Source organism: Myodes glareolus, chromosome 19 (genome assembly GCF_982192425.1).
Source record: "Myodes glareolus chromosome 19, mMyoGla1.1, whole genome shotgun sequence".
Taxonomy (NCBI): domain Eukaryota; kingdom Metazoa; phylum Chordata; class Mammalia; order Rodentia; family Cricetidae; genus Myodes; species Myodes glareolus.
The window spans coordinates 4,182,210-4,208,450 of record NC_142044.1 but is presented as its reverse complement, the minus strand read 5'-3'; the positions used below and the strand labels follow the sequence as shown (position 1 = coordinate 4,208,450).

Sequence of the window (26,241 nt, the reverse complement as noted above, 5' to 3'; positions counted from 1 at the left end):
TTACACTTAAGAAAGGGACAGATTTTAGGCATTATCATAATACAGCTTTGATGGATTCAGGCCCACACAGTCTCAAGAGTTAGTAAGTTAAAGAGTAAATACTCTTTTAAAACTATGCATTCTCTGAATTACAGAGGAATTAAACTATCTAGGGACGTCATCTCTGGCAAATAGCTGAAGTCAAAGTCTGCAGATGAGCACAGCCCGATTAGGAAGAGCTGTGTTGGGTCTGACTGCCGTCCTCTAGGCCTCTGTAGACTCTGGGAGAATTTTAGTTATGGGGAGGGAAGTATAGTACAGATCCAGATTAACCACCTAGAGAGCAGTCTTGGACAACCTCTGCTGTTTTCAATTCCCCGGATTTTTCTATTCAAAGAATGTTCACTAAGACAGAATGTTGATATGGTTTCTGGGCTTTCCAAAAGGGCACGGGAACTTATGAGGAGGTTGACTGTGGGCCCTGCCTCAGAACAGATTCTGCCAGAATACAAGCGCTCTTTGTTATCTGCCAAGAACACTGTTGATTACCCTTTCCGGAATGAATATAGGGAAACCTCAAGAATTAAGTTGCACTTAAAGTACATGAAACACAGTCACATATTCCATTCTTTCCAAACACCAGCTAGTGTATTTACAATACTGTCTACAGTACAATTACAACACCAGCTAGTGTATTTACAATACCATCTACAGCACAGTTACAACACAAAGCTAGTGTATTTACAGTACCATCTTGGTTTCTTTCCAGACTTGAGGGGATACTCCTTTGACATTAGAGGTTGGTGTGTACCTGCTGTTCATTAGATAAATTATGAACATTTTCTTATTTCCTTGTCCCTTTTTGATCAGATCATTCCTACTCAAGGTCTCTTTTTTATTTCCTTATGTATCTCCCCTTCTTCATTAAACAATGTTAATGATTTATTTATATTGTTTTGTGTGTATGAATATCTTGCCTGTGTTTATGTATATGTGTGCACTACATTCATGCGTGGTGCCTGTGGAAATCGGAAGAGAGCGTCAGATCCCCTGAAACTGAGTTACAGATGGTTGTGAGCCACCATGTGGCTATTGGAAACTGAACGAGGGTCCTCTGTAAGAGCACCAAGTTCTACTTATCACTGAGTCGTCTCTCCATCCTTAGTTCTTAGCTTTGTTCAAAGATTCACACTTCTAAAGAGGTCTCTTGACCAAAATATCATTTCTCCAAAACTTTCTTCTCATAATAATAGAATTCTCTTGCTTTTCAAACTTCTCAAGACCATGTCAAAGCCTTGACCAAACTAAGCACTTGTGTACAGTCAGTGAATCTCAGAGGCAGCAGTGAGGGACTAGCCACACCCAGAGAAGAATTCAGATCTGTACATCACTTCAGCTACAGACACACCTCACTGCTTTTAAATAGCCTTAGGATAATTCAGGAAAGGGACAGTAAAATCAGAACAAAACAAATCAAAACCAAACTAAAACAAAAAGCTCTTGGATTCCAGCATGCACTTCGTTTTGTATGAATTTTTTTAAATTCTCGTTTGTTTAAGAATTTTGTGTGAACAAACCAACTCTGGGGACTATCTACACAACCAAGTCAAAACTGAACAGAATCCCCTATGATAAAACAAGCAGCTTGGGAAGGTATTTTCTTGTTTGGCATTTGGTCTGATTACCCTTGGAAACACGCATGGCTCTGGCCAGTGGACAACACCACTTTCCCACAAGTCTAAGCCACTGGAGCAGCCGTGTCACTGGCATGGGATGACATTACAAGCTTATGGCATGAGAGGGACAGAGCTCCCAGTCCCTGCAGCTTCTGGTGAATTAGCACTGCACTCATGCTGATGGCCTGCTGTGTTTTCTGTTTTCAATTTCCTCAATTTTCAAACTGTAGAATAACAAAATACGCTGTCTGTTTCCTGGAAACAGAAAACACAAGTAAATATTTGAGAAATTTGATATAGAGTAAGTGGGTTTGAAGCTTCTCAAAAAGATGCATGAATTTAAGTCCCAGTAAAAGCTGTTCGTCCTTGCTTCTGGTTTGCCGGGATTGGAAGATATTAGTCTTCCTAGACAAAGCCCAAGAAGCCCCATAGGTTATGTGTATGTGGGCAGATAAATAGCACCATGCCAACTGTGCTGCACAGCATGACATTTAAAATCTAGAATATGTGTGCAGACTTTAGCTTAAGCCTTCAGTGCAACAGTATGTGTATTTCTTTGAGCCCATGTTATTGCATAGTCCATGACAGTGCCCAAGGCAAGAATTCCAGCTTGTTCTCCGGCATCCCAGTGCCTTCTCTTCCTTTCCCACTTCTGGTTCTCTTGAAAGGATTCTGGATTAGTCTAAATTCAGGGTCTGGGCAGAGCTTAACTCCTCCTGGAAGCCTAGAGGGGAACAGCCATGCTTGGTTTTTCTCATCTTCTAGAGGCTCACATATTCTTTCTCTCAGCCATTGGCTCCCACAGTCCGCCTCAGCTTTTGAGCTGATCTTCTAGGTGCCCCTTCAGCAGACCTTTGTAACCACAGAGGCCCACACAGGGAATCCAGGATGGTCTTCCCTCTTGAGAGGCTTGACATAGTCCCGTTTCTGAAGCCAAGAGAAAAGGAAAGATTTGTGCAGGCTCTCAGCTAGGGAATGAGCGTCTTTGGGAAGTCTTTCTCACACAGGACCCTACAGCTTCTCATAGGATCCCCCTTCCATCCCATTCTCTCCCCTTCCACACACATGCAGACCCATACAGACACACACAGAGACATATACAAACACACACACATATATACATATAAACACAGACCCAGACACATGCCCCTACACGTACAAATATGCATACACACACAGAGACACATACACACGAAGACACATGCCAACTGACATGACACACAGACACACACACACTAAGATAATACATGTTAAGACACATACACAGAAATATACACACAGACAGACACACAGACACACAGACACACAGACCACTCACATAAAACTGTCCAGGCAAAGGCTGCTGCAGGTACTAACAGTGGCTCATAGCAAATGGACAGGGAATTCTGAGATGCCAGCTACCTAGGGGGTGAGGCTTTAGAGGGTCAGTCTGAGCTTTGGAGGCTGGGACCTGATGTGGTAGGTGATGTATGTTGTTGTAGCTCTGTAAAAGGAGCGGCGGGCTGCTTTCCCGCCACCCGGATCCCAGCTAGCTTACACCCGAAATAATTACACGGAAACTGTATTCATTTAAACACTGCCTGGCCCATTATCTATAGTATCTTATTGGCTAACTCTCACATCTTGATTAACCCATTTCTAGTAATCTGTGTAGCACCACGAGGTGGTGGCTTACCGGGAGGATTCTAACCTGCGGCTGTCTGGGAGAGGAGAGTCATGGCGTCTGCCTCATTGCCTTCTTCCCAGCATTCTGTTCTGTCTACTCCACCCACCTAAGCTGCTGTCCTATCAAAAGCCAAAGCAGTTTCTTTATTAACCAATGAAAGTAACACATAGACAGTTAACCCTCCTCCATCATGTTGTGAATGTGTTTTATTGCCATTGGTTAATAAAGAAGCTGCTTTCAGCCAATGGCTTAACAGAGTAAAGTCAGAGAGAGAGAGAGAGAGAGAGAGAGAGAGCGAGAGAGAGAGAGAGAGAGAGCGCCAGGGAGAAGCCATGTAGCCACATCAGGAGATCAGGAGACAGACACCTCCACTGGAACCTGCCGAAATTTTACCCATAGGCCACGACCTCGTGGTGATGCACAGATTAATGGACATGGGTTAGTTTAGGATATAAGAGCTAGCTAAAAATATGCTTAAGATATTGGCCAAACAGTATTGCAAATAATAGAGTTTCTCTGATTATTTTGGTTTTGGACAGCCGGAAACGAGCAAGCCGCCTCCCCAACAGGGACCCTTTGATCATTAAAAGGATCACAAGTGAAAGCTAAGTACAGAGGTGTTCTCTGAAGCTGGGGCTCTTGATGGAGGCCATGCTGATGGTCGCAAGACAGGCAACATAAGTGGAAACCTGTAGATGGCTGTGGTTAGAGGAGACACCTGCTCCTGTAGAGGCTGTAGTTAGAAGAGACACCTGCTCCTGTAGATGGCTGTAGTCAGAGGAGACACGCACTCCTGTAGAGGCTGTAGTCAGAGGAAACACTGACTCCTGTAGATGGCTGTAGTCAGAGGAGACACGCACTCCTGTAGAGGCTGTAGTCAGAGGAAACACTGACTCCTGTAGATGGCTGTAGTCAGAGGAGACACCCACTCCTGTAGAGGCTGTCGTTAGGGGAGACACCCACTCCTGTAGAGGCTGTAGTGAAGGAGACACACCCACTCCTGTAAATAGAGGAGACACCCACTCCTGTAGAGGCTGTAGTTAGGACAGACACCCACTGCTGCAGATGGCTGTGGTCAGAGGAGACACCCACTCCTGTAGAGGCTGTAGTTAGGGGAGACACCCACTCCTGTAGAGGCTGTAGTTAGGGGAGACACCCGCTCCTGTAGAGGCTGTAGTCAGAGGAGACACCCACTCCTGTAGAAGGCTGTAGTCAGAGGAGACACCCACTCCTGTAGAGGCTGTAGTCAGAGGAGACACCCCCTCCTGTAAAGGAGACAGTAGAAATGCAGAGCCCCCCCCAAAAAAATCCAGCATGACAGCATTAGGGATTTCAGAAATATATAAACCCCTAGAAATCTATTTTCCTTTTGTTTAAGTATTGTACATGCTGAGGAAAATGACAATGTAAAATCACATGGTAAGACCCTGACTCAAAATATAAAATAAAATAATCTACATGAAAGTACCCATAATTAATCTCCTCATTCCGTCAGCCTGGGATTTCAGCACTCTCAGAGGCTGGCGGCATAGCCTGGTCAGGGTCCTGCTTTCTTGTTGGTCACTGAGTTCCTTGTGTAGTGAAGAGACTCCTTCCCAGCCCTAACAGCCTCTCCGGAAAAGCCTGGGGTGAGGGGTTGTCTGCCAGCGACCTGTGAAAAGCTGTGTCCCTAAGTCACCCACTGTAAGGCGGTAAGTAGCCTAGCTCCTTCCTGAAGCTGCAGAAGGTTGATTGGGGCCAATGCAGATGACAGAGTGTGTGCTCTCAGTCTGGGGAGTGTCTGAGTGCAAGAGGGTGCTCTGATTGCTCATTAGCGTGGTTCAGTTCTCTGCCCTGCTAAGTGCCGAAGTCAGATGAGGAGCTTAAAAAAACAAGCCCCAGCATCCATGAGATTCTGACCTCACTGCTGAGGGGAGCCTGGGCCTTCGCATTTTTCAGAGCCCTCTCTCCCTGGGTACTTGAAGCACCCACCGCCCTACTTGGGTCTTCCCCACCTTGGACTGCTCACGCTCACTTCCGTTCCTCCTCTGGGTCCTTGTCCAATGTAACTGTCTCTGCGTCCTTCTTTTACCCTCTCCCTAGTCGTCCTCCCCAGTCTGGTCTGTACCACTCTCGCCCCTCAGGGTGTTTACGTCTTTCAAGGATTTCATGACGTGATGTCACCGTGAAGAGGAAATGAGCTGCTTTCAGTGGGAATGCAGTGTTGCCCCAAGGCCTCATGCCTAAATTTTAGCTCCCCTGTTATTTTAAGAATACCAGGCAGAGAATGGAATGCTCCCTGAGCTGACCTGGCTGAAGGAGGAAGACTGAAGTCGGGGGGGGGGGGGGGGGGGGGGGGGGGGCAGACAGTGACAAAGGGGGCCATTTCTTGTTTCTTGTTTTTTTGTAATAAATGAGAGAGGAGCCACGCTTTCTAAAATGGAAATCTAGTCTTTGACAAAGGCCAAGTGGAGAGAAACCCCATGCCTGTAGTTACCACTCCAATATCGGTAAGTCAACCCGATAACAGAAAAGCCTCCGTGCTTGCGGAGGGGGTGTGGCCAAGAGCAACAGGGGTGTTGCTCTGTCTTCCATCCCACGGCTTCCACTCTAAAGGATGAAAGGAAACTAGAAGGCTCTGGAGTGAGCAGGGTGCAATTTGCAGAGTCACCTGGGAGACAGTCACCCGGGCGGTAAGGAGACAGACTCCTGCTGCAGCCTGTGGATTCGCGCTGAGGTGCAGCAGCTGTGGGCCCTTGGTGCTCTTATCTCTCCCTCCCTTGAGCCCTCCTCTGAGATGACAGCAAGGGCAGCCTCTGCCGCGTTGGTCGTCGTGGAAAAGAACAACAAACATCAGTGTAGGCGCAGTTCTTAGGAAATAGCAGGTTCTTGGCAAACGTCTATTAATAATGCAGTTTAAAAACTAGCCTGCTAGAGAGCGCTAGGGAAAGGTCCCCGGCGGTCACGTGGTAGTCAGCCCCAGGAACCAGAGCAGGGCAAGTGACCTCTTCCCCAGGTGCCGGGAGAATTGTTGGGGGGCAGGATGGTTCCTGTTGGGGGAAGCTGGTGCTGATTAAATGAAACGCTCAGCAAAGTCGGTGAGGTCCATGCAGAGCTGAGCGAGGGTATCTGTCCGTTCTAAATGTCCAACCAAAACTGTGTTTAGCTTAGCTAACAAGATGGAATCGCTGGTTGATACTTGCTTGAAGCATGAGTAGTTTGCTTTAGACAAAGCATAATAAACAACAATTGATATTTTCTAACTTTTATGGAAATAGGAAGCCCAAGCAAAGTCACACTTGCTTTCATTCATTTCATTCAAGTCACAATGAAAACATCGTTTGTTGGACATGGTGTCCAATTTGTAGTCTTAGCGCCTATGACTCCAGAGGGCTAGGTTGGTGAGGGCAAACCCACTAAGTCCTAGAAACAACAGGATCACATGAGCAATTCATGGTCACATAGAGATACGCTTTGTGTAAGAACCATCTTCCTGATAAAATTGCCTAATTTTGAGCTTTATTATTTGATTTATCTCCCCATGAATTTATATGGTGATATTTGCAAAAAAGAAAACCCATTTCTTTGTTTCTGATTTGTAATTCATGTAACTTCTAAGGTATCAGCAAACTGGTGGCTTTAGGGAAATAGCTTTGTTCACCGTTTAAAATAACCCAGCAAGGCCGTCTTCTGAGATGACAGTTGCATCACTGTGTGAGGGTAACGAGGTGACCGCGTCTTTGAGAGGAAGGAATATGTCCTCCATCTATTATAGAAACATAACGCAGTGATGTGAAACCGGAACATAAGGCCAGCCTTGACCACTGCCCTGCTACTGAAAGCACTGATAGGTGAACACAGTGTCCCCACCTGCCTTCCTACCTCGTGAAGCCACAGGGTGTCACGCGGAGAACTGAGGGAGCGTTCCGGGCCTGTGCACATACAGAGATGCTAACACAGGGGTTGGACAGCAGTGATGGCTTGCCACAGAGGGCAAGCAGACAGCCTCACTGCTGTGGGAGTCTGAGAGTCAGCACAAGGGCCTTGAGATCCCTGCTTGACTTTGCTCAGTCTGTGTCTTCCGGGTTTGCCATGAGGTCTTTGTTCCCTCTGCTCCTTCCAAGTATACGTCCGACCCCTGCGTTAGCATCTCTGTTGTACTTCAGTCCTCCCCGGTGGGACTACCTTAGCATGGGAAATCCCAATGACCCAGGGAGTGGCAAGAACTTAATTCCTCCCTCCAGACTGTTTCCTGAGGCTAGTTCCCCTTCTCTTACCTCCCAACTATTAACAAGAACTCAGGCCAAAGATCAAAGGCCACCCTATCTGTTTCCCCGGCTTCTATAACCCGTTATGACAAATTTACTAACTTCAAATACTATTGATCCTGTCTCACAGTTATGGAAGCCAGAGACCTACACCGAGAAAGCCCACAATGAGATCAGCGCGGATGGGACCCGTTCGTTCTGTAGACACTGTGCGGCGAGAACCTGGTCCTTGTTTCCCTGTGCTGAGCTTCGAGTTTTAGTAACACTGCCGCTAACAGAACTTATTTATCTTAAAATTTATATGGTTCAATTTATTTATATGTTTGGTTTTTGTTTTTTGGGTTTTTTTTTTTTTTCTTGATCTTGGTCTCTTGTAGATCAGGCTGACGCCAAGCTCTGTACATAGCAAGACTGGACTTGAACTGATTCTCCTGCCTTTGCCTGCCCAATGCTGGGGTTACAGAAGAGTAACCCAGTTCATTTTTTAACAATGTCTTTGTTTTACAACTAGCTTATAGCTAAAGACATCATTTATCAGGGATACTGATGTTACAGCTACCACCATCTCCCCACTTGTAGGCACTGTGCACCTACTACTGATGTTACAGCGACCACCATCTCCACACTTCTGGGCACTGTGCACCTACTACTGGCTCCAGGTTTCTCCACTTTGGCATCACCCTCTGGAAAGGAAGGCGGAGACTTAGCTCCTTAAGTACCCTGCTCTAACCCCGGTGGAAACATCCCTCATCAGTAAGTTTCTCATCTCAGAACAACAGTCACAGCGGTGAACACAGCTCCCAGGCTAAAGTGAGGGTTCAGAGGGTAATAGAGCCTGCTGTACACGCATAAAGATGTGAGTTCAAATCCCCACAGCCCGTGTAAAAAGTCAGGCATGGTCCTGCATGTGCCTGTAACCCCGCACTATGGGGTGGAGACAGGAGGATTACTCTGGCTTGTTGGTTGCCAGCCTAGAGCCAAGTTCAGTGGGAGTCCCTGTCTCAGGGATAATATGGGAGGGTCAGAATGGGATACCCAAATTTGTCTTCTGGCGTCTGAACTCCATGTGGGCATAGATGTACATGCACACGCATGTGCGCATACACACACACAGGTTTCACGGCTATGTTATATATGTTGCATCTCAGCCACATGTGATTGAATTTCCTCTTTTATAAAATGTTTCATTCTTGGGGTCTTACACGACCATCATCCCACCTCTGGGAGAGCTTAGCGTTCTTCTCAGGAGACCCGACTTGTCAGGTGTCCTGGCAGTCTCTTCTTTCTGCGTTTCTTGGAGCTAAAATAACCAATCTTTGCTCCAGCCAGGACGGATTGTTCCCTTGACCCACAGCCTAATGTTGTTCTGGCTTACTTCCCCATCATCTGGAGGGCACTCCCTGCCTTTCTTGGCTTGGGTGTTCTCAGTGAACCTCATTTTCGTCTTTCCTGACTTCTTTGGTTGTTTTTGAGAACACAGATGAGGTCCGTCCTTCCTGGGAAAGCGTCTTGACCCAGGACACACCGGAGGTGATTATTGTGAGCACGCATGAAGACATACCATAATCTAATTCGTGACACAGGACACACCGGAGGTGATCATTGTGAGCACGCATGAAGACGTATCATAGTCTAATGCGTGACTTAGAGATTGGCTTCAGAGCTCTAGTTTCTTACAGAGGCTCACGTCCCCCTGCGGAGGCAGTGTTCCTTCGCTGCATCTGGAAGTTTCCCATTCTGGTTTCTAAACCTCTTTTTATAATAACCTATTATTTCTTTCTAAAATTGTTTGAATCTTCTCTGCTATTGGCATTCTAAAACTGTGATATTATCCCTTTTTTTAAGTTTTTGGTACAGAGATTTGCTATGCATCCCCGGAGAGCTGGGACTCACTGTGAGGCACTAGCTGGCCTAGAGCTCACGAGACCCTCTGGGCCCTGCCACCCAAGTGCTGATCTACAGCTTAGTGCCATCACGCAGCTAAGGTCTCATTTGGATGTTGTTTGGACTATAGGTGTAAATTTTCATGCTCTCTAATATTGTGTAGAGGTTTTATTTGGGGAAAGAGGCTAATAGCTATGTTTAATTTGTTATATTTAATATGGGCTCCATATACATGGATTTAACAGTTTTGCCAAGTTGCCCCCTGCTCCCACCCAAGAGTACACCCTGCATAGTGTATTCCAAGTGGGCCTTCCCACCCAAGACAAACGTCTCTGGAAACACTCTTGCACACACATAGCAGTGTGTCTACTTGGCCATTCTAAATCCAGTCAAGCTAATGATGACGACTGCCATCTTGTCTTCTTAGGAACACAGCCCGTTATAATTATATACCAACATATTTGCCACCTCATGGTGGGTGGGGAAATGATGGCTCCATGAGGGATTTACCCAGATGTGAACTGTCTGTTGTGAAGCTAGAAAAATTCTGGGCGAGCCAAGCAAGCCAGCTGCCTTCGCGTTCACATGCATTTCTTTAGTTATCATGATTTCCCCCTAAACTCTTGGAAGCTGTAGCGAGGAACAACAAGCTGTCTGCTTACTGAAGATCACGATACAACCTTGAATTTAAACAGATTGTTTACGTTTGCAATCTCATACTAGAGAGAAAGATGCATCACACATAAGGGAGACCAGGGAAAACAAGACAAGAAAATAATAAAGCAGGGCGTGCATGAAAGTAGAAAGGCAAAGAATAGAGGAGAAAACGGTGGAGGGGCGCTGGGGTGTGTGGCCTTTCCGGCACACAGACTTCCGTGATGCAAGGGTCTCCTAACGGCTGTTGAGTTTTCACTTGTAGGGGACCAAAGCATTTGAAACCAGACCGGAAGTAGCTTGAGACAGTTGACCTTACGTGAGTCGCTCGGTGTGTTTAAAGGCAGCTGCTCAGACCTGGGAGAAACAAGATCTCTGGGCTAACAGCTGGTGTTCATTCCACATCCATCCCTGCAAGCAATGGCAGGCAGAACCTGCTACCATGTTTCAAACAACTTGTAGGGAGCGCCTTACCACAAAGGGCGGCTTTCAACTTTCTGGGTAATCACTGAGTTAAAATAGGGTTTTATTTTTGGAATACTTTTTATCTCTCATTTTATGGGGGCTTACGCAGCTCTTGGGCTCATCCAGATGTTCCATCTCTGACTTAAAATCCTTGAGGCAATAGTTGCTCCGCAAAGCCCCTGTTTGCTGCTTTGTCTCCTGCAGTGACCTGGAGGTCAGCCAGGCCTCTCCCGTGACTGTTGGTATCTAAGGGCCTTGGGTTGGTGGTAGAAGGGGGTTCCCTGAGAGGTTTAAACAGATGGACGCTAATGTTTCAGGAAGAAGCTGCTGAGCTCACAGCCCGTCCTTAGCAGTTCTTCTGCTTGTCGTCAGAGAGCAAACGGCTCCTTAGCCTTGTCCAGCTTCCACTTGCTCCCCACCAGCCACCCTAAAGGTCTAGTCTGCTCTGCCACAGTGAGGAGCTTAAGCAGCTGCTCGCTTCTTCTGGTGTATAAGAGGCACCAGCTGCTGCCACCGGTCAAGCTACCAGGGTCTTGTGGGGAAGGTTATTAACGTCAGAAAGAAATACTTTCTAATCAGCTTGCATCTCTCTTCCACATAAAAGCGTCAGAGTGTAGAGCAGGGAGACTTTGATCTCTGTCTTCCAGGCTCTGCTACCATAAATGCCAAAGTGGGGTTTCGCTTATCTCCTCATTTATTCTTGGGGAATCTTTTATCCCCAGTTATCTTCCCATCCCAGTGTGGCTAAGCCCCACAGGAGGAATATTAATGTGCCTGCCTTCCAAGAAGTTCTAAAACTGCCTGGGGTATTGTTTCAACCCCTGTTTACCAGGGAAGTTGATTCTCTTAGCCACTGAGCAGAATGTATGCATGTGAGTATATTAACCCTACCGACAAGGGTACTACCTAATATTATCTTCATCTTACATGAGGAAACTGAGGCAAAGAGGCGACAAGATAGATAGTGAGTGATAGAACCAAATTCTAAACACAGGCAAAGCGGAACCCAGTGGATATCCTGAACTGCGTGTCCTCATCTCTGGAGAAGCAGCTCTTCTTAATTAGTGATCTAGCTCACAAGATGTTGATTTATTTTTGTAGGGAGCACAGACCATCTAAAAATTCAGAAAATGTATACGGAAATGTGGAATTTTTTTTTGACTGTTTGAAACTGGGAATGGTGGGCCTCATTAGCTTTCATTGCCTGCTCGGTGACAGCGGCTAAGAGGCAGGCAGCTGTTTGGTCAGGCCTGCATCAAGGCAGACCACAGGCAGCCTCCTGCTAAATTTCCTGGATGGCTTCTAGAAGCTTGGGGACCAATGGATTCTCTTCTTGTACAGCTCAGGTACATCATGAACTAGCTCCAAGACGCAGCTACTGATGTCCTAGAGACCAAACTTGCTTCTCCCTGTAATTAGGTTCCTGGCTAATTATTGATCTGTCCCAATGATAAAAACTGAATGGCAATGAGTCACTTGCTGCCTGAGGTCCCAAGCCCATATTGCTCTGACAAAGGTTTTCACCAGCTGATGTTGTGGGAAGATGTATCACAAGAAGTCAGATTTTCATTCGATACAGAAAGGTGATTTTAAAGCCAGCATGCCTTGTCTGGGAGAACAGGGGTGTCTCAGAGGCCAGGAATCCAGGACTGGTTCTGGAAGGACTCAGGACAGTACATGCACAAGGGGAAAAGCACAGAATTCAATGCAGAGTATCAGAGAAGAAGTGCCCAGGGTGGGTATACTGTCCTGTGTGTCACTCAGTCACTAATGAGTTTCCATTTCTTTATCTGCTATGGTTTCTCATTTAAATGGCCTCCAAAAGTCTATATGCTAAAGATTTGGCCCCTAGCCTGGGCTGCCATTGGATAGCAAAGCCAATTAGGATGTGGGGCTTACAAGAAGCTAGAGAGGTCATTCAAGGCATGCCTTTACAGAAGATGTTGGGACCCTGGTCCCTTCCCGCTTTTCCCTTTTCTTCCCAGCTGCCACGGGTGAGTGGCTCTATTCTGCCCCATGCTCCCTGCCTTGGAGTTCTGCCTCAATACAGGTGCCCAGCACAGGGGACCCACGCTGACTCCCAAAACCTGAACTATAGAGCGTGGGAAAGTAGAAATGAAACCAGGCCACACACAGTAAAAGGACAGCAGAGCTCCTTTACTGAGACTGCAGTCCAAGCCGGCCAAAGGGATACAGCCGGCAAGGAAAGGAGGTCACGTGGCTTCCATGATAAAAGGGAGTAGCAAGCTTTAATGGATTTGCTGTGAATGGTTTCATGTTGGTAATTGTCTATCCAGCATGGGCACTGTGCCCAAAAAATATCTTCTTTCTTGTACCCAAGCATTGTGACCCTGAGATGTGCAGCGGGTGGCTGGGTTAACTACGGATCTCCTGAGGTCTCCTGTTCTCAGTGCCATTCTCTTATAGAAATGTCACGTCCTCGGATTTGGTTTGGTCTTGATTGGACTAGAGGGCTTCAGCTGCTCCAGCTGCTAAGAACACAGGGTCAGGGGAGAAGAGGCACAGACCAGCTCCAGCGACCAAACAGCCCTGCACTGGAGCCCTGGGCAGAGAGTTTTCAAACGGTTAGCATGGCGGCTTGCAAAGCTGAGTGGATGACTTCAAGGTTGAGGCTGCAAAGGGAACCGATACTATGAAGATAAAGTCACCATGCTTGTGGCCTGTTTCAGTCATCCATCAACTACCTGTAAACTCCAGGCAAGATTCAGGGCTTGTGGCCAACGCAGTCTTTGGGTCTCTGCAGAGAAACCCAAACTACCATTGCCATTGTCTCCGTATCAGAGGGGCTTTTCTCCAGCAAGCCCCTGGAGAAAATACTGTATGACAGCTTTGTGCCCTCCAAATGGGTATGTTTAAGTTAATAAAGAGCAAATACTATAACCTCACAACTTGTCTGGTGTCTGGAGCTCGTTCTGGGCACACACCATAGATATTTGGGGAATAAGTTTTCTCCTTGAGAACCTTTCTTTTTTGTGTCTGTCATTTGGGTAGCCATCTTGAACTCCAGAGTTTCAGCTTGGTTTAGTCACAAGAGGCTCATCATCTACTAATGTTAAGGTTAGGGGCCTAACCAGGTGCTTTGTCTCAGTGGTGGGAAGCTGACTGACAGCTGTCTGTACCCATAACGAAATTAGATCGAGGGATTTATAAACACTAGAAATGTGTTGTTCACAGAACATAACAAACCCAAAGTCATTTGGAGGTTAGTGAGGGCCTGCATCTCCATGATGGTTCTTTATTAAAAGCTGTTCTTCCACTGCCTTCAGCCTTACCCGTAAGGATGCCCAACCCAGCTTCACCAGTTCCCCAAACGCCACATCTCTCTAAAGCCACCAGAGTGCAGAGTAGCTTTCAACATAAAATTGGGAGGAATGTTCAGTCTATAGAACCAAGCTTTAGTCTTTTCTTTCTTCTTAATCACACTCACTATATATTAGTTTCATGGTTATATTAAAATGGTGTATATATAAAATGATATATATATATACCTTTAGACCATGAAATACTGTATGACAGTTCACAAGCTTCTCACAGCTCCACATGATCTCAGAGTCTTCATTTTAATATTTCCTCCCTTTTTTAATAAGATTTATTTATTTATTATATATACAGTGTTCTTTCTGCACTGTATATATAATATACATGTGTGTCTACAGACCAGAAGAGGGCACCAGATCTCATTACAGCTGGTTGTGAGCCACCATGTGGTTGCTGGGAATTGAACTCAGGACCTCTGGAAGGAGAGTCGGTGCTCTTAACCTCTGAGCCATCTCTCCAGCCCCATTTCTTCCCTTCTTTGTCCCCACCTCCGTCTTTTCACCTCGTTCAGCATTTCCTAAGATGTGAGCCCTGAAACACTAATATCATAAGATCCATCATAACTAAAAACTTTTTGTGATAAAACAAATTTGGGGGACTCCTTGATACTTTAATCTCCTAGTTAGGAAATTTTCTTTGCATGTAAAAGTCTGCTCACGACTTGGGGCTGGAGAGCTGGCTCGGCAGCTGAGAGCTGATACTGCAAACCCTGGAGGCCCATGCTCGGTTTCCAGCACCCACTCTGGACGGCTCACAACTGCAGAAGCTCTGCCACCTCAGACCTTGTTGCAGTAGGGCTGCTTGTTAGTTCCTGACTGCTCAGCCCTGAAATAATCACACAGAAACCATATTATTTACAGCACTGCTTGGCCCATTAGCTCTAGCTTCTTATTAACTCTTACATCTTAATTCAATCTATCTCTACTAATCTATGTATCGCTATGAGGCTGTGGTTTACAGGATAAAGTTTTGGCATCTGTGTCCAGCAGGGCTACATGGCTTCTCTCTGACTCTGCCTCCTTTTTAACAGCATTTAGTTTTGTTCCCCCCGCCCCACATTTCACCTATCTAAGTTCTGCCCTATCAACAGGCCAAGGCAGTTTCTTTATTCACCAGTGGTATTCACAGCATACAGAGGAGAATCCCACATCATGGCCTCTTCTGTACTCATGTGTACACAACTACACCACACACACACACACACACACACACACACACACACACACACACACCCCACAATTAGCACATAATATTTTTAATTAAAAATGCATAGTCAAGACTTTGAATTGCCTTGAAGCGAAGAAAATACAATCCAAACACTTTGAATCCAGTGTTTCTCAAGTGTGCTTCACCTTGGAATGATCCCTTTCTTCCATAAACTCTGTTAGCAGCATGCTGGATCTCCTAGGAAAATATTGATCTCCATCCAGGTAGTATATGGCTTTCTAAGCTTAGAACTGGCTGGTTATTATTGCGGCTGCTCTCATTGAAAGTGTCATATTTTATTTTATTTTTTTTTTAGTAAATTTTATTAAATTATAAAAGTTTCCATTTCCGCCCCCCCTCCCAACACCCTCCCACTCCCCCCACTCCCCCCCTCCTTCCCCTCCGTCCCCCAGGGCAGTCAGGGTTTCCTGCCCTGTGGGAAGCTCCAGCTCCCTCCCCCTCCCTCCAAGTCCAGGAAGGCGAGCGTCCAAACAGACTGGATCCCCAAAATCCAGCATATGCAGAGGAAACAGGTCCCAGTGTCATAGTCAATGGCTTTTCAGAAAGACCCCGGGCCAGCCACAGTCAGAGAATCCGGCCAAATTCCGAGAATCTGGCTAGATCACGTCCTCGTTCAGTCCCAGTCCGACTGGCCCTGGTAAATTCTCATCAGATCCGTTCCCTTGTATCAGTGGGTGATAGCATCCCTCGCAGTACTGATTTCGTCTTTCATGTTCCTCCTCCTTCCGCTCCCCCTCCGGACCTCGGGGGGCTCAATCCGTTGCTCCAATGTGGGCCTCCGACTGCATAGCCGTCCTTCTCCAGACAAAGGATCTATGGTGATAAGCAAAATATACATCAGTATGGTCATGGGCCACGGCCGATTCAGGCACCCTCTCCTCTGTCCAGAGAGCAATCTGGGGGATTTCTCCTTGGACCTGGGATCCCATATATAATCAAGTCTCCTGTAAACCCTAAAATGGCTCCCTTAGTTGAAATATATTCTTCCCTGATCCCATATTCATCCTACCTCCCTCCCCCCCATCCCCGGTCACCAAGCTTTCCCCGTTCCTCCCCTACTCCCTTCTCTCTAGCCCTCTCCCCCTCCATCGACCCTCCCACCCCCCCATGCACCCGAGGTTACCTGGGACTCTTGTCTATTTCCTACCTCCTGGTGGATAGCTAAATAATCTTCATCAGGTTCATCTTCTTATTTAGCTTCTCTAGGATCACGAATAATAGGCTCAAAGACCTTTAATTATGGTTAGAATCCACTTATGAGTGAATACATACCGTGTTCCTCTTTTTGGGTCTGCCTTACCTCACTCAATAAAGCGTTTTCTATTTCCATCCATTTGCATGCAAAATTCAAGATGTCATTGTTTTTAACCGCCGAGTAAAACTCTAATGTATATATGTTCCACACCTTTTTTAACCATTCTTCTATTGAGGGGCACCTAGATTGTTTCCATGTTCTGGCTATTACAAATAGTGCAGCTATGAACATAGTTGAACAAATGCTTTTGTAGTATGTTAGGGAATCTTTAGGGTATATTCCCAAGAGTGGTATTGCTGGGTCCTGAGGGAGGTTGACTCCCAGTTTCCTGAGAAACCGCCACACTGATTTCCACAGTGGCTGCACGAGTTTGCATTCCCACCAACAATGGATGAGTGTTCCCCTCACCCCACATCCTCTCCAGCATAGGCTATCGTTGGTGTTTTTGACTTTAGCTATTCTGACAGGTGTAAGATGGTATCTCAAAGTGGTTTTGATTTGCATTTCCCTGATCGCTAAGGAGGTTGAGCATGACCTTAAGTGTCTTCTGGCCATTCGAAGTTCATCTGTTGTGAATTCTCTGTTCAGTTCAGTACCCCATTTTTTAATTGGGTTAATTAGAGTTTTAGTGCCTAGTTTCTTGAGTTCTTTGTATATTTTGGAGATCAGACCTTTGTCTGATGAGGGGTTGGTGAAGATCTTCTCCCAGTCAGAAGGCAGCCTTTTTGTCCTACTGACAGTGTCCTTTGCTTTACAGAAGCTTCCCAGTTTCAGTAGATCCCATTTATTCATTGTTTCTCTTATTGTCTGTGCTGCTGGGGTCCTACTTAGGAAGAGGCCTCCTGTGCCTAAATCTTGTAGACTACTTCCCACTTTCTCTTCTATCAGGTTCAAAGTGGACGGATTAATGTTGATGTCTTTAATCCATTTGGACTTGATTTTTGTGCATGGTGATAGATATGGATCTACTTTCATTTTTTTACAGGTTGACATCCAATTATGCCAGCACCATTTGTTGAAGATGCTTTCCTTCTTCCATTGTATACCTTTAGCTCCCTTGTCGAAAATTAGGTGTTCATAAGTTTGTGGGTTAATATCTGGGTCTTCTATTCGATTCCATATGTCGACTTCTCTGTTCTTATGCCAATACCAAGCTGTTTTCAATACTGTAGCTCTATAATAGAGTTTGAAGTCAGGGATGGTAATGCCTCCAGAAGTTCCTTTATTGTATAAGAGTGTTTTGGCTATCCTGGGTTTTTTGTTTTGCCATATAAACTTGATTATTGTTCTCTCAAGGTCTGTGAAGAAGTTTGATGGGATTTTGATGGGGATTGCATTGAATCTATAGATTGCTTTTGGTAGAATTGCCATTTTTACTATGTTGATTCTCCCAATCCTAGAGCAGGGGAGGTCTTTCCATTTTCTGGTATCCTCCTCAATTTCTTTCTTCAACGACTTAAAGTTTTTGTCAAATAGGTCTTTCACTTCCTTGGTTAGAGTAACCCCAAGATATTTTATGCTATTTGTGGCTATCATGAAAGGTGATGCTTCTCTGATTTCCCTCTCTGCTTCTTTATCCTTTGTGTATAGGAAGGCCACTGATTTTTTGGAGTTGATCTTGTATCCTGCCACGTTACTAAAGGTGTTTATCAGCTGTAGGAGTTCTTTGGTAGAGTTTTTGGGGTCGCTTATGTACACTATCATATCGTCAGCAAATAACGAAAGTTTAACTTCATCCTTTCCAATTCGAATCCCCTTGATCTCCTTATGTTGTCTTATTGCTATTGCTAGAACTTCAAGCACTATATTGAAGAGGTATGGAGAGAGTGGACAGCCTTGTCGCGTTCCTGATTTTAGTGGAAAGGCTTTGAGTTTCTCTCCATTCAGTTTGATGTTAGCTGTCGGCTTGGTGTATATTGCTTTTATTATATTTAGGTATGATCCTTGTATCCCCAGTCTCTCCAACACCTTTATCATAAATGGGTGTTGAATTTTGTCAAATGCTTTTTCAGCATCTAGTGAGATGATCATATGGTTTTTTTCTTTCAGTTTATTTATATGATGGATTACATTGATAGATTTGCGTATGTTGAACCAGCCCTGCATCTCTGGAATGAAGCCGACTTGATCATAATGGATAATTTTTCTAATGTGCTCTTGGATTCGGTTTGCCAGTATTTTATTGAGAATTTTCGCGTCGATGTTCATGAGTGAGATTGGCCTGTAATTCTCTTTCTTGGTTGTGTCTTTGTGTGGTTTTGGTATTAGGGTAACTGTAGCTTCATAAAAGGAGTTAGGCAGTGACTCTTCTGTTTCTATATTGTGGAATACGTTAAGGAGTATAGGTATTAGCTCTTCCTGGAAGTTCTGGTAGAATTCTGCATTGAAACCATCTGGTCCTGGGCTTTTTTTGGTAGGGAGATTTTTGATAACAGCTTCTAACTCTTCGCGACTAACAGGTCTATTTAGATTGTTCACATGTTCTTGGTTCAACTTTGGTATATGGTATTTATCTAAAAAAATGTCCATTTCTTTTACATTTTCCAACTTTGTGGCATATAAACTTTCATAGTAAGATCTAATGATTCTCTGAATTTCCTCTGTGTCTGTGGTTATGTCCCCCTTTTCATTTCTGATCTTATTAATTTGCATGTTCTCTCTCTGCCGTTTGATTAACTTGGATAGGGGTTTGTCAATCTTGTTGATTTTCTCCAAGAACCAGCTTTTTGATTCATTGATTCTTTGGATTGTTTTCTCTGTTTCTATTTTGTTGATTTCAGCCCTCAGTTTGATTATTTCCAGTCTTCTAGACCTCCTGGGTGAATCAGCTTCTTTTTTTTCTAGATCTTTCAAGTGTGCTGTTAAGTCTCCAATGTGTGCTTTCTCCGTTTTCTTTAATTGGGCACTTAGTGCTATGAACTTTCCTCTTAGCACTGCTTTCATAGTGTCCCATAGGTTTGAGTATGTTGTGTCTTTGTTTTCATTAAATTCAAGGAAGAGATTAATTTCTTTCTTTATTTCTTCCTTGACCCAGGGGTGATTTAGTAGTTGACTGTTCAGTTTCCATGAGTTTGTTGGCTTCCTGGGGGGAGCATTGTTGTTGAATTCTAATTTTTGTCCATGGTGATCTGACAAGACACAGGTAGTTACTAATATTTTTTTGTATCTGTGGAAGTTTGCTTTGTTACCGAGTATGTGGTCAATTTTCGAGAAGGTTCCATGAGCTGCAGAGAAAAAGGTATATTCTTTTTTATTTGGGTGGAGTGTTCTATAGATGTCTGTTAAGTCCATTTGATTCAATACCTCCAATAGGTCTCTCAATTCTCTGTTTGGTTTCTGTCTGATTGACCTGTCCATTGGTGAGAGAGGAGTGTTGAAGTCTCCTACTATTAGTGTGTGTGGTTTGATGACCGCCTTGAGTTCTAGAAGAGTTTCTTTTACATATGTGGGTGCCTTTATATTAGGAGCATAGATATTCAGGATTGAGACTTCCTCCTGATGAATTGTTCCGGTTATGAGTATGAAATGTCCATCTCCATTTCTTCTGATTGATTTTAGTTTGAAGTCGATTTTGTTAGATATTAGAATGGCCACGCCCGCTTGTTTCTTAGGTCCATTTGCTTGGAAAACCTTTTCCCAACCCTTTACTCTGAGTAAGTGTCTGTCTTTGTGGTTGAGGTGTGTTTCTTGTAAACAGCAGAATGTTGGATCCTGTTTTCGTATCCAATCTCTAAGTCTGTGCCTCTTTATAGGTGAATTGAGTCCATTGATATTAAGTGATATTAATGACCAGTGGTTGTTGACTCCGGTCATTTTTTTTTTTTAAGTAGTAGAGTATATGTGTTTTTCTTCTTTGATTTGTGCTTGTGAATGGTCGCTAGATGTTCGAGTTATTGTAGATCGTGTTGGGAATGTTGGATTCCTTCGGTAGTGATTTTCCTTCTAATATTCTCTGTAAGGCTGGATTAGTAGCTACGTATTGTTTAAATTTGTTTTTATCCTGGAATATTTTGTTTTCTCCGTTGATAGTGAACAATAGCTTGGCTGGGTATAGTAGTCTGGGTTTGCATCCATGGTCTCTTAGTTTCTGCAGTACCTCTATCCAGGATCGTCTGGCTTTCATGGTTTCCATAGAGAAATCCGGTGTAAGCCTGATAGGTTTACCTTTATAAGTTACTTGACCTTTTTCCTTTGCAGCTCTTAAAATTTTTTCTTTAATATTTATGTTTTGTGTTTTGATTATTATATGACGCGGGGATGTTTTTTTCTGATCCAATCTATTCGGTGTTCTGTATGCTTCTTGAACCTTCATAGGAATATCGTTCTTTAGGTTGGGAAAGTTTTCTTCTATAATTTTGTTGAATATATTTTCTGGGCCTTTGATCTGCAGTTCTTCTCCTTCTTCAATCCCTATTATTCTTAGATTTGGTTTTTTTATTGTGTCCCAGATTTCCTGAATGTTTTGTGAAGAGAATTTGTTGGATTTGCCGTTTTCTCTGACCAGAGCATTTATTTTCTCTATGGTATCTTCAGAATCTGAGATTCGTTCTTCTATCTCTTGTATTCTATTGGTTATGCTTGATTCTGTAGTCTCCGATCGTTTACCTAGGTTTTCCATATCCAGCCGGTTCTCGTTTTGTGTTTTCTTCATTGCCTCCATTTCAGTTTTCAATTCTTGGACTGTTTCCTTTACTTGTTTGATTGTTTTTTCTTGGTTTCTCAGGGTATCACTCACGGATTTACTTATTTCTTCAAACTTTTTGTTATATTTCTCATCCATTTCTATACTCATTTCTTCAAACTTTTTGTTATACTTCTCGACCAGTTCCTTAAGGGAGTTATTCATATCCTGTTTAAGGGACTCTATTGCTTTCATAATGGCACTTTTTTCCACTTCATCTGGGTTAGAGTGTTCAAATCCTTCTGTTGTAGGGTCATTGGGATCTGATATTTTCATGTTGTTTTTCAGATTGTTGGAGGAGGTCTTGCCTTGGCGTCTGCCCATCTCTTCGATCAAATGCTCTCTCTTGGAACTTCTGGTATCGGGTCAGGTTCCCTTGTTGGGCAGGGAGTTCACTGATAGAATGCCTACCTTTCCCCAAGCAGGGTATTGAACCACAGGCACTGTCTCTTTCCGGGATGCCCCTATAGAGCAGGCCCAGTGTGCAAGGCAGCTGAGCTGGGGAAATTTTTTGGGCTCAGTGGGAGGGGAGAAATATAGAAATTTGTACCTGGATGGAAGCTGGGATGGCAGGTGGGAGAGCCTAGCAGGGTGGAAACAGCACTGCAGGCTGACCTGGGAGTCTATGGGGTCGGGGAGAGTCCTAGCTCCCCCTCGCCAGGCCCCTGTCGTGGGCCCGAATCAATTCACCACTCCGAAGGCCCTCTGGATGGAAGCTGGGATGGCTGGCGGGGAAGCTAGCAGGGTGGAGCCAGCAGAGCAGGCTCACCTGGGAGTCTATGGGGTCGGGGAGAGTCTTAGCTTCCCCTCGCAGGGCCCCTGTTGCGGGCCCGAATCAACTCACCACTCCGAAGGCCCTCTGGATGGAAGCTGGGATGGCTGGCGGGGAAGCTAGCAGGGTGGAGCCAGCAGAGCAAGCTGACCTGGGAGTCTATGGGGTCGGGGAGAGTCCTAGCTTCCCCTTGCTGGGCCCGCGGGGACCCGAATCAACTCACCACTCCGAAGGCCCTCTGGATAGAAGCTGGGATGGCTGGCGGGGAAGCTAGCAGGGTGGAGCCAGCAGAGCAGGCTCACCTGGGAGTCTATGGGGTCGGGGAGAGTCCTAGCTTCCCCTCGCCGGGCCCCTGTCGCGGGCCCGATTCAACTCACCACTCCGAAGGCCCTCTGGATGGAAGCTGGGATGGCTGGCGGGGAAGCTAGCAGGGTGGAGCCAGCAGAGCAGGCTCACCTGGGCGTCTATGGGGTCGGGGAGAGTCCTAGCTCCCCCTCGCCGGGCCCCTGTCGCGGGCCCGATTCAACTCACCACTCCGAAGGCCCTCTGGATGGAAGCTGGGATCGAAAGTGTCATATTTTAGACTCGTAGCTTTATTTAACTCCCAGAGAGCGAGCTTTGTGTTTTCTCTTCTTGATGTCACGTGTTTGAAGACATAAGAATGAAAATGAGAAATCTCTTATAAGTATAAAATTGGCCCGAGTCTTTCAGACTTTCATCTCTGATTTTCTAATGGCTTCAGATAGAGTTCTTTTGTTCCAGTTTGCGTTGGTCTCCATTTGTCAGATTCTCCAAGAGCCTTCAACAGCCGAGCTTTCCGCGGTCCTTTCTTCTCCAAGTGGCCTCTCACCGAGAGAACATTAACCTCACGCAAGGTCTTTGAGACAAGTACAAGACAACTGTTCGAGATGAGATTGTTCTGCCCTCTTTCTCTCTTGTTATATTATGAATCATATAATCTTTCAGAGTGCAGTCCGGTCTGGTAAGCACATGTGTGTAGCAGTCAGCTTGTGTGTCCATCCCTATGTACAGACGACCATTTCCCAGGACCTTGGAAATCCTTGACTTGGGCCATCTCCACCGTGTCCCTTTGAAAGAGTGCTTCAGGATTTGAACCAGAGAAGGCAGGACTCCATGGGCCATGAGCATTTTCCCATGCAGGATGGGAGTAGGACCAGCAATCTGGGCTCTTTTAGGTTAGTGTGTTATGTTAATTTTTGTCAAGTGGACACAAGTGTAGACATACCTGTAGCACGAATTCTAGTTGGTCTTAATAATAAAAACTCAAAGTCAGATATAGGAGTTAATGCTGAAGATCAGAGAAGCAAAGCAGCCAGTCACTAGAGAGTTCTTTTACCTCTACCAATGCTCACATCGAAGGGGTGATCGTGTCCTCAGACTGCCTCCTCAGACTTCATCCTCACAGCAACTGTCTCTACCAAACCTCAGACTGCCCTGAGCTCCTGTCTCCTTCCACCTCATGTTCCCCTCTCCACCCAGTCATATCACTCCTGTCTCTACCTCCCTAGGATTAAAGGTTTGGAATCCCAAGTGCTGGGATCACCTTTATGTGAACTGTTTCTCTTTTCTACTCAGATTCAATTTTGTGTAGCCCAGGGTAGCCTTGAACTAACAAAGATCCCTCTACCTCTGTCTCCTGAGCCCTGGACTAAAGCTACCACCCCCTATCTTCTAGTGGCTTAGCTCTGTACTCTCATCTTCAGGCAAACTTTATTTTTTAAAATATAAACAAAATATCATTACACATACGTAGGAAGAGGGCATCTCAGCTGAGGAATTCCCTCGGTCAGATTAGTCTGTGGGGCGTTTTCTTGACTGATGATTGATGTGTGAGGGTCCAGCCTACTGGGGGGGAGGGGTCACCCCTGGGCAGTGGTCCTGGATGATATAAAAAAGAAATCTGAACGCATTTTTTTTCTTGTAAGTAGATATAAAGTGCTCTCACATAATTCTCTGGATCATTTTGACTCATTTATTGAGTCCAAATTTAGTAATCATATACTATAGGCCAGATACTAGGGTATGTGTTCCATGGTCTCTTCATGGTACACACACAGCTCCCAGTGTGCACAGAGTTGATAAGTGCAGATTGCATGTTTATGCTAAAAGATGAACAATCATCTTGACACGGAGCAAGCTGTAGGATGTGAGAACATGCTGGGATAGCTATGTACGAAAACTATTTTGTATACACTGTGTAGTTATAAATAGAGATAATTTTCCCTTAAATTCTTATCTCCTCCGTATCCCGCCCCCTCTGTCTCCTCCCCTTTGTCCTTCCCTCCTTCTGCACTAACATAGTCAGTTGACGAATCCAACACCTTAACCCCTTTCTCCTTGATGCCCATTAATGGAGGTTCTAGAAAAGCACCAATTACTCTGCCAGGTTCCCTGAGCTCCTCCAGGGCTGGCCACATGTCCCTGTTGAGATCACTAGATACAAGCGACTGTAGTCACAGGCCTTTAGGGAAAGACACCGCTGCTCTATAAAATGAACAGAAGAGAAAGATCTTTGGGGGAGTTCACCTCCCGGCTCTCCCGCCGTGGGGTTGAAGAGCCATCGTGTGACCATGAAGCAACCAGGATGAGGCTGGAAACTCTGAAAGTGGGCACACACAAGGAGTGAAAGCTCCTGGTCCTGGATGGCGTTTTCGGTCCTCTCAACCCATGAGCAAATGCTTACATTCAGACCGCGATAGCACTAGAATACCATTCTGTATCAGCACCTGCTTGTTCCCATCACAAAGAGAAGACTCACTCTTAATACTTTCTCATACTTTTCTCTTCTGCCTTGATTTCCCATTTTTTCTTTCCCTAGTTAGTACTGCACTATGTCCCCAGTCATCTGTTGTATTCCTAATCTCCAGACCCTCAAGTGTGACCGCTTTTCAAAAATAAAGTCTTAGAGACGTAATTCTGTTCAAGTGAGCTTGTTAGGAGTGGTCCAATCCAGTCTGACTGGCATCCTCAAAAGAAGAGGATGTTTGAGTGCACACCCCCAGAGGGATGGCCGTCTCCATGCCAAAGAGGAGGCCTCGGGTGAAACAGCCTTGTTGGCAACCTTCCTCGATCTTGTACTTGATCTTGTACTTGAAGGTTCATGGACTATACGACTAGAACTCTTCTGTTTGGGTGACGGAAGTCTTTTGGTAGAGGGGGGCAGGGGCAGTATTTAGACTTACAAGTTAACAATCCATCATTGGGAGAAGACAGAGCAGAAACTCAATCAAGATCTTGATGCATCAATCATGAAGGAATGATGCTTGCTGGCTTATCAACAAACTCTTGTTCACATAGCTTTCTTGTACAGCCAGAGAGTGCTGGGAGGGTCTAGCTCACTGTGGGTGGCTCCATTCCCTGTGCAAGCAAACCTTAATCAGATAAATATACACTCACTCCTGCTTGGTTTAAGTGGAATTCACGAGCAAGGATTTCTTCAGTGGAGTCTCCTGCAGTTACAAGATGACCATTTCCTCAACAGGTCTCTTTGTTAAACACAGTAGGATTGCTGGGAAGTCACAGAGCCTTTTGGGGGTGGAGCTTAGGGAGATCTGAGAAAAGGGCTGTGTGGTGTGGGAGAATTGTCTGTATTCTGTCAATCATATTTTAATAAAACGCTGATTGGCCAGGCAGGCAGTATAGGCGGGAAAGCCAGACAGGAAGTAGAGGTGGAGCAAAGAGACTGGGAGTATTCTGGGAAGCAGGAAGTTCCCTCCGCAGTTCTGCCCAGACCACTGGAGAGGAAAGATGTAAGCTGCCCCACTGGAAAAGGTACTGAGCCATGTGGCTAACGTAGATAAGGATAATGGGGTAACATAAGTTATAAGAGCTAATAAGTAGCCTGACCTAATGGGCCAATCAGCTTTATAACTTATAGAGGTCGCTGTGTGATTGATTTTCTCTGGGACTTGCTGGTTGTGGGGTACTATGCGGGACAGATACCCCAACAAGCTGGCCCCCTCATGTTACATCTGTGAGCCTCTACTTTCCTCCTCTTTCTCAGTTGTTTTCTATGTGATGAGGTCAGCAACTTGTCCCGCCATGATGTTCCCACATCCAGCCTGTCTACCAGGCTCTACCGAATCCTGGTCTGTAACCTCCAAAACTGAGCCCAAACCAGCCTTTTCTCTTTACCAGGTAATAACTGCAGGCATCGTGTTTCATTGTGGTCAGTGACAGGATGCTGACCAATACAAGGACCTCCTTGGGGTCTCCTTGGCCACAATTACATCGCACGTTCCTGTGCGGTCACCACAGCTGTCTGGAATAGTCAAAGCCCTCTCTGTTTGGCTGGAGGAGAACCTGCCTGTCTTGCAGTTCACAGACTGAGAATGGCGGGAATAAGACCATAAATACAATTCTGCTAAAAGTGGAC

The 26,241-nt window shown here is 45.3% G+C and overlaps 1 protein-coding gene across 5 annotated transcripts in view; it reads left to right on the top strand.

The window, feature by feature from the left end:
* Ncald (neurocalcin delta) overlaps positions 1–26,241 on the top strand; it is a 366,044-nt gene that overhangs the window by 222,292 nt on the left and 117,511 nt on the right. For 2 of the 5 annotated variants that reach the window (XM_085679094.2, XM_048457103.3), the window contains exon 4: positions 8,148–8,321. The exons of the other annotated variants lie outside the window; for them this stretch is intronic. The gene's annotated coding sequence lies outside the window, so the exon portion shown is untranslated. The remainder of the gene's footprint in view (positions 1–8,147; positions 8,322–26,241) is intronic. 5 annotated transcript variants of the gene reach the window in all.